The following is a 9,495-nucleotide window of genomic DNA, read 5'->3' on the forward strand; positions in this document are numbered from 1 at the left end:
CGCCCACCGCCGCTTGCCGCCCGGGAGCCGCTCGCCCTCCCCGCGTCCGGTCGCCGCCTCCGCCGCCCAGGTCGCCGGCCACCGCCCCGCTCTCCGTTCACCGGCGGGAGCTCGTCGCCGGCTGTCCCCTCTCCTCCTCGCCACCCCCCGCGGTCCCCGGACCCCTCCCCGCCACCGGATCTGGCCGGGAGAGGCCGGATCTACTTTCCCTCGCCTCCCCAATGCTCCATCGAGCTCGCCGGAGCTGCGGGAGCTCGCCGGAGTTCTGCCTCGGTTCGCGCGCCGGCGTGAAACCCTAGATCTGAGAAAGGTTGACCTCTCTTTTTCCCTAAGTCCCTAGTTATTTTGGCTATGTTCATCATGTTGTATCTCCTCATCCGTAGATCCGTTTTGAGCATATAGCATATCAAAATGTTCGCCTCAGAGAGCACATCATTTCATATCATTGCATCATTTTCACTTGAGTTCATCTTGATGCCCAAAATGCTGTTGGAAGAATGATATTTGAGATAATTGTCAGATCTGCTGCTCCAATTAGATATTTGTCATTTTTTCCATGATTATTGTGTGCATGATATGCCCCTGAGCTCTACATGTGTTTTGTTATATGTTTTGTCATCTTTCCAGTGGTGCCATCCATGTATTTTTGTGATGTGTGTGGTGACTAGCACAAGCTTGCAAAGTGGTGCATTTGTTAATGCTGATTTCAGGGACTTAGCAATTCCACTAAGTCCTTGGTATGTTTATCTCATTATGCCATATGTTCATATTGTTTCCTAGTGATCCGTGCCTCTTTTGAGGATGATCAGTAAGGATGTTTTGTTAATCTTGTAGTACTCTATCCATCCATGTCTTTGTTTGCAATTATGGAGCACCCTAGCTTGAGTCAATCGAGCTCTACTTTTGTCATTTCGTGAATCTGGGCATATTATCTACTTGTTAGCGATTTCGCCGATGATGTTGTAGTTGATCCGTGCATGCCATGTTATTGTTCTTGCCATGTCTAGCTTGTATTTTGTGTATTCTTGATGGGTGCATTCTTAGATTGTCATGACATGCTCTGTAGTGAGTGCATCGAGCTCGTAAACATGCCTACTTGATATCTGTTTCAGCATGCTCCAGTTTTCACAAAGTCTGAGAACTGATTATGTTTTTGCCATGTTCACATGCTTGCAAATGTATTTTCTGATCCCTTTTGGCTCAAGGTCACTAAGGGACTTTTGTTATGCTCTTTGAGTAGCTCCATGCCATGCTTTACTTTGCCATGTGCAGGTCCTGTAGCATATAGTTTTGTTGCTCCAAAGAGTGCTATCTGATCTGAAATTCCAGACAAGTGTTAATTTCACCAAGTCTGAAATCTGTTTACCAAATGCATTTTTTCCATGCTTGCTTGAACCTGTTAATGGATGAATTGGCCGTATCTCAGTGCTAGTCTTTTGTTAAGCATCGTGAATGGATTCCTGCCATGTAATTTGTAGCCATGTTTGTCTGCTGTAGCATGTTCATCTTGTTGCTTTTAGATGGCTACTTGCTGTAAATCGCAGACCGGTGCCATATTTGATTTGCTTGCCATTTCCAAACCGTAACTCCGATTCCAGTGTTCTTTATATCGTTTTCAAGCGATTTCATCTTATGTTTCTAGTGGCACACTTGGATTTTCATGTTGAGGCCAGGTTCATGCATCTCTTGTCAAATCTTGCATATGCATCCCGCATCGCATCCCGCATAGCATACCATCTTTGCATCATATTGTTTGAGCCTTGCACGTGGTTGATTGTGTCCTTGTTGCTTGTTTGTCTTGTTTGGGTAGAGCCGTGAGACAAGTTCACTAACGAGGAGCCCGTTGAGTTTGCTTTCGAGGATCTAGTCAACTCTGACAACGTTGCAGGCAAGATGATCATGCCCTCGAAATCACTTCTATCTTTGCTTTGCTAGATGCTCGCTCTTTTGCCATGCCTATGCTACGATGCCTACCACTTGCTTATCATGCCTCCCAAATTGCTATGTCAAACCCCTAACCCACCATGTCCTAGCAAACCGTTGATTGGCTATGTTACCGCTTTGCTCAGCCCCTCTTATAGCGTTGCTAGTTGCAGGTGAAGATTGGAGACCGTTCCTTGTTGGAACACTATTTACTTGTTGGCATATCATTATATTGCCATGTTATCTTAATGCATCTATATACTTGGTAAAGGGTGGAAGGCTCGGCCTCTCGCCTAGTGTTTTGTTCCACTCTTGCCGCCCTAGTTTCCGTCATATCGGTGTTATGTTCCCGGATTTTGGCGTTCCTTACGCGGTTGGGTTATAATGGGAACCCCTTGATAGTTCGCCTTGAATAAAGCTTTTCCAGCAATGCCCAACCTTGGTTTTACCATTTGCCACCTAGCCTTTTTTCCCTTGGGTTTCCAGAGCCCGAGGGTCATCTTATTTAAACCCCCCCGGGCCAGTGCTCCTCTGAGTGTTGGTCCACCTCGTCAGCCGCCGGTGGCTACCAGGGGAAACTCTAGGCTAGCCTACCGGAAGTTTAGACAATCTGAGTGTGCCCTGAGAACGAGATATGTGCAGCTCCTATCGGGATTTGTCGGCACATTCGGGCGGTGTTGCTAGATTTTTTTAACTTGTCAAAGTGTCTTATAGAACCGGGATACCGAGTCTGATCGTAATGTCTCGGGAGAAGGTCTATTCCTTCATTGACCGTGAGAGCTTGTCAGGGCTTAGTTGGGACTCGCCTGCAGGGTTTGAACTTTCGAAAGTCGTGCCTGCGGTTATGGGCAGATGGGAATTTGTTAATGTCCGGTTGTAGATAACTTGAACCTTAACTTAATTAAAATGAATCAACTGTGTGAGTTACCGTGATGGTCTCTTCTCGGCGGAGTCCGGGAAGTGAACACGGTGTTGGAGTAATGCTTGCCGCAGTTTGCTCTCTAGTTACTCGTTCGCGCTTTGCTATCTCTTCTCGCTCTCTTTTGCGAATAGGTTAGCCACCATACATGCTAGTCGCTTGCTGCAGGTCCACACATTTTTTTACCTTGCCTTTCCTATAAGCTTAAATAGTCTTGATCGCGAGGGTGCGAGATTTCTGAGTCCCTGTGGCTCACAGATTACTATTAAACCAGATGCAGGGCCAGACGACTTCGTTCCAGATGACGCGTTAGAGCTCAAGTGGGAGTTCGACGAGGACTCACGCCGTTACTATGTTTCTTTCCCTGATGATCATTAGTGGTGCCCAGTCGGGGTAATCGGGACCATGTCGCATGTTGGGTTTATCTTTTATTTTGGCGCCGTAGTCGGGCCATGAGTGTTTGAATGATGTAATGTTATTTATGCACTTTGTGTGACGTGGCGAGTGTAAGCCAACTATGTAACCTTTCCCCATTATTATGTTTTACATGGATGTTGTGATGATTGCCTAACTTGCGACATTGCTTTCAATGCGGTTATGCCTCTATGTCGTGCCTCGACACGTAGGAGATATAGCGCATCGACGGCGTTACAGCAGAGGAGGTTGAAGGCCTCAACCGAGAGCACGCTGAGGCCCGCGCCGCCATCGATGAGAGTTCTGGTGACGGCCACCTGGCAGATGGTGGGGGTGCACAGCATGGGGAGCGCACCCGAGCAGGCCGAGTTGGAGGGGTGGTCCACCGAGCTGAAGGTCAGGCCGGCCTTGGGCGCCGTCCGCTCTGGGAGAGCCCCCTGCCGCATGGAAGCGGTGCTGACCCGGCAGATGAACGACATGACGTGGTGACTTGTAGGCGTCGCCTGCGAGCCGCCCAGGAGGGCCGCGATGACCGGGGGTGTTGGTGTAGCGTGGTGGGCGAGGAAGAGGCTGCGGAGCTCTTCCCAAGAGGCCACGGAGGCTGCCTGCAGGTGGAGCAGCCATGCGCGCGGAGCGCCGGTGAGGGCCATGGGAAGCTAGTTGGCCATGACCCTATCATCACATCCAGCTTCGAGGATGGCCTCCTCGTACACCAGCAAGAAGGCCAGCGGATTAGTCGCGCCGCCGTAGCGCGGCGGCGTCGTTGGCTTGAACTTGTCTGGCCACCGTACCCATTGCAAAGCTGGGGCCAGGGCTCGGAGCCCCCTGGCCCCCATGCTGGCGCCGGCGCCCGGAGCGGGCGACGCGCTACTCATCGCGAGGCAGGTCGTGGTGGTGGCGGAAGGGAAAACTCCGGTGCACCCCTACCTGGCGCGCCAAATGTTAGATTTCGGGTTCCGGCAGACCCTAGAGGTTCGAACACTGGGGTGCGCGCGGAGATTTCGCCTTCTACCTACCTGCACCCCACCGCCTCGCTAAGATCTAAGCTATGGAAAGAACAACACAAGAGACACAGGGTTTATACTAGTTCGGGCCACCATTGTGGTGTAATACCCTACTCTAGTTTGTGGTGTGGTGGATTGCCTCTTGGGCTGATGATGATGAGCGATACAAGGAAGAACAGCCTCGCGAGGGTCTGTTCTTGGCTGGGGGATGAACCGCTAGGAGGAGTTCAGTCACCCTTCTCTCTCTCTCTCTCTCTGCGTGATGCTACTCGGTCCGATCCCAGCTTGTTTCTGGATTGGCCGATGCTCTCTACCTTGGGGGTGGCTAGTCCTATTTATAGGGAAAGGCCCTGGGCCTCTTCCCAAATATTGAGCGGGAAGGGCGCCAACAATTGGCCATTTTGAAGGGGAACATCTGGTACACTTACCTTGACTAAAGTTGGTCCTCGCCTACCAAAGGCTCGGGTGGTGACGCTGGCTTGGGCTCCACAATGACTTCCTCCCTGCCGTTGGGATGGTCTTGGTCTCGTTGCACCGAAACGGGTGCCTTTGCTTGATGCTCTCGCCTGCGCTTGCTCCCTTTGCACCAAAGAGGAAAGGAGGACACTGTGCGGGCTGGCGCCCTTGGTCGTCATGGCTTGCATCACGGGCACCTCGTGAGGTACCCCGCCTTGATCTCTCCGCCTCCTCGCAAGCCAACCTGATGAGGCCGTGCCTGAGGAAGCTCCGTGTCGTCCGCCCCGCGAGGCTTGGCCCCTCGCAAGGGTCTTGGGTCTATGTTGATGAAGATGGGCTGTGCTGGGCCCCTCCTCGAGCCACGCCGCAGGCCGCAGGCAGGCAAGTCTGGGGACCCCCGTTCCCAGAGCACCGACACACGTCCACATCTCCATGGCGACCACATCACATTCATGATCCACCTCCTCATGAAGGGCAAGTCACCTCAAGCAACGTGTGCACGACACCGGCGAACGACATCTACTACGAGCTCAAGTGCGACAACGACACCATCATCATGAAGATGCTCGCCAAGCACAAATGTACAAGTCCCAACAAGCTCTACATCACGCCAAGGCCAAGCCTCAAGAGCACAAGAGAAGACCGCGAGACGAGCACCACCAAGATGGAGCTATGACTACCACCACCACTTTGGCATCTTCGCCAAGTGCTATCAAGGCATCTTCGCCTTTGGATGTACGGGTAGCCTACTTCTCGCCTACATTGACATCTTCACCAACGAGGCGACCACCTACGAGTGAGGGCGACACTTCCATCTTCGGAAGCCCCCCAAGGAAGATGGCCGAGCATGGGACATTCCCTTCGGTCATGGAGAGGAGCTACGAGGTGCCACATCATATGGGCCTCCAACAACAAGATGGCGACAAGACGGTCGACCTAGGGCCATGCCCTTCGACCACGGCGACGAGCGCGAACCTCTTCAACAACATGAAGACGGCGCCCATATTGGACTCATACTCCGAGTCAAGCTACGAGACCGCACATGAGACCTTATCTTTGGTCTTAGAGGAGAGTGATGATGTGCCATCTTCGGCCTTCATCCACGGCTACAACTACGACATGATTGAGCATTGAGACATTTGCACCAACATCTCTCCGACACCCACATATAAAGAGATGCCCCAATTCCCATGTGAGGAGAGCCACCCCACCATGAGTGATATGAGTGACTCCACCATTTGTGACATTGAGTGCATTTCCTATGAGTGGATGAGTGTGACCACCACTAGCCCCACACTTGAGAGCATCCAAGAGGGAGTGAGTGAGCCACCACACTTAGTGAGTGAGGTAGTTGACACGGCATGTGAGGCCACTCTGATTCCTAACGACTTAACCTCTACTCCGAGTGTGTTTTCTTCTTTTGGTGCTAGGTCTCCTACATGATGCATGCCTATCCTCGATGAGTCCATATCTCAATGGCAACAACGATGGCCATGGTGGAAGAAGATGCACCCCCACATGTTTCCATCAAGATGAAGATGACCATGACTTGGTCTTCGATACCTCACCTACAACACATGAGCGATGCTCCAAAGGTAACATAGGTGATGGTGCTTCTCTTGTCCCACTAGTGGACTATCTCACCAATGATTGCTTGCATATGTTGATCAATCTATTTCCATGATTCATGCTAGTGCGAATTCTTCATGTCATGACTTACCTATTTATGATAAATATGATGATGAGCATGTTGATTTGCCTAGTTGTGATGCTATGCTCCATAGGATATCATGTGAAAATTCTTTTGGTCACATCATGTTTGACAATCCACTAACCTTGTCATATGCTATGAGTGAGATATCCCATATCGCATCATTTCAATCTCAACATAGTGACTATGCATGCCCCATTCACATAAATCCCATTTGCACTTATGGCATCGATGACGATATGATGGTCATTGGATTTTGTTTTTCATGTGATGATATTGACATGCTTCCTTTACATGATTTGCGAAATTCATCTACTATGCCATGCCATCATCACCATGTTCCAACTATGCATTGTTTTGGATGTTGTCAATATTCTCCATGTGATGTTTCCATTAATTCTCATGAGGAGACCCCCATAGTTTCCTCATACATATTCGGAGATTTTGATGCATCCATACTTTGCATGATTCTCATAATTGCTTGCACCGTATGCATTCCATGAATAACAATGCTCTACATATTTCTTGTGATGCATTACACAATTTGAGTCTCCATTATGCTATACATAACAACAAACCTATCATGATGGATGACATGTTTTTATATCATGCATATCATTTATTTGAGCATTGGATATTTTGTGCTAAGCAACACAAGCACGTGTGCATCATGATGGATGATGTGTACATATACCACGCACACACAATTTTTCCTTTGTCTTTGTTTTGTGTAGGTACTCATGTATACTCGTCAACCTCTCAATCCCAAGAGTTGACGAAACGAGCTCTTGAGAGCAAAGATGACTTGGGATCCTGTGAACTATCGTTCCCACCGCTCTCTTCGTGCAAAAACTACACGCATCTCTCTCACTTGGATCTCACACGGCTATGGGCTATATACCGCTTGTCGCTTCATGCTCATTTTACCATGTTCAGTTTGCATGATATTCTTGTTTCTATCCCTTTGACATGCAATTGTGACCCTTGCTTGCATCTACCCATGATTCCCCATTGTGCTACTCCTATGTGTATCTATATGCTTGGTGGAGATCCTTGTTGCTATTGCCATGTTTATCATGTGCCTCATGCTATTGATGCTATTTTGCTCATATCCTCCTTTCATGCTCGTGCTATGTCATGTGAATTATTCATGCACACTATTTGCACCCATGACATGCTTGCTATGATTCCCTCTAGTATGTTGCATCTTCGCACTACTAGCTCACAACACTTGATTGATATGCTTGCTTGCTTTGTCGCATCACCCATGTTCCATTATTACTTGCTTTCCTGGGTTGATGACGTATATGTTCATACCTCTCACATGATATATTTTGTTCATTGTCGCTTGCCTCCAACTGTTGCATCTATGATTATTGATCGTGGAGACTTGGACACCTTACTTGTGATGCATGCCTACTTGATTACGCTTATTCTATTAGGTTGTTCTCACATCATATGCCTCCATACTATGAAATGCTCCCTTGTCCTTTCTTATGACGAGCATGATGCATACACTTGTTGGGTATCTTACCACACGAATGATAGGATTTGCACTACCGCTAACCTCATTTGTTTTTCCGAGTGTTTGTCATGTTCTCTCGTTTTGAAGGATTCACAAGGTGGTACCATCACGCGACAACTTGGTCATGTGAAGGCATACACGATGCGCGACACCAACATTTTTGACATTCTCATAAAGGTGAACTCCTTCCCTTTGAGCCATCCTCAAATAAGCATATTAGATGGGTCACTCTTTCATTGTTATCTCCTTCTTGTTGTCTACATGATACATCTCGCAAACGGAGGAGCGACATGGGAGATAGGCTCTATGGACCTTCACATTGAGGAGCGCTCGGACTTATTGGATGCACCTTCGTACCGCCACTCATGCCACGGCATCGAGCATTGGTACACCAACACCTCCATATTTGTTGATTGTGCTCACACATGTCATGCTCGATGGACGTCTCACACACATGACAATTTTGCATCTTATGCATGGATTGACTCATATTATGATTGCCTTGTTGCATCTTGTATTCCCATGTCATCCATGATATATGAGCTTGTGCATTTCCTTAGCAAATTTGTTGTGATCTTTCTTGATGGCATATTCATACATCATGATCTTATTGCCTACCATCAATTGCATGACCACATCACATTGAGCACCCATTACCATATTCATGCTATTGATACACCGTCTCACTATGACATCATTTTGCACCGTGGTTGCATTGATCATATTCTTGCTTTTGCTCCCATGAATGTTGTGCATACATTTCCATATATTATGGATAAGCCTTATGCACCTTGTCATGATCAATATTGTCGCACGGACACATGTTTACTTGATGGACACTTTGTGTGCGCTAACCATTGTATTTCCAAGTGTACTTCGTGTTTGCTCATTTTGCGTGTACCACATACCGGAGACACCTTGGAGTACTTGGATTGCGCCATGCCTTCAACTCCGTCCAACTACAAGTCCGTCCATGACATCCATTTCCATGGTGATGAGGATCACGATCCGAGGTCGGATCTTTCCCAAGGCCGGCATCAATGGACAATCCGTCAAGGTCATCATCGATGGAGGGAGTTGTCATAACCTCGCAAGTGAAGAACTTTGCTCCAAGCTCCAATTTCCCAAGACGAAGCACCCTCATCCATACAAAGTGCAATGGCTTAGTGACTCTAGCACTATCCAAGTTGAGCATCGAGTACAAGTCTCCTTCAAAATTGGCGCCTACGAAGACACCTTGGAGTGTGACGTCGTTCCAATGACCGTTTGCCACATTCTCCTTGGACGCCCATGGAAATTTGATAGAGGAGTCATCCACAACGGCCGAACGAACCACTACATCTTCAAGATGAAGGGCAAGGAGTACGTCCTTCGTCCAATGTCGCCAAGCCAAGTGATCGCCGACAAGCAAGCCACCCATCATGGAGATTGTAGTGAGAGAGCGAGCCACCAAAAAGAGAGTGAGCACCACAAGCCCAAATTGAACACCTCCACGATGAGCAAAAAGAAGAACTTCGTCCAATTTGCCACCAAAAGTGAGATA

Source organism: Triticum dicoccoides, chromosome 2A, assembly GCF_002162155.2.
Source record: "Triticum dicoccoides isolate Atlit2015 ecotype Zavitan chromosome 2A, WEW_v2.0, whole genome shotgun sequence".
Classification (NCBI taxonomy): domain Eukaryota; kingdom Viridiplantae; phylum Streptophyta; class Magnoliopsida; order Poales; family Poaceae; genus Triticum; species Triticum dicoccoides.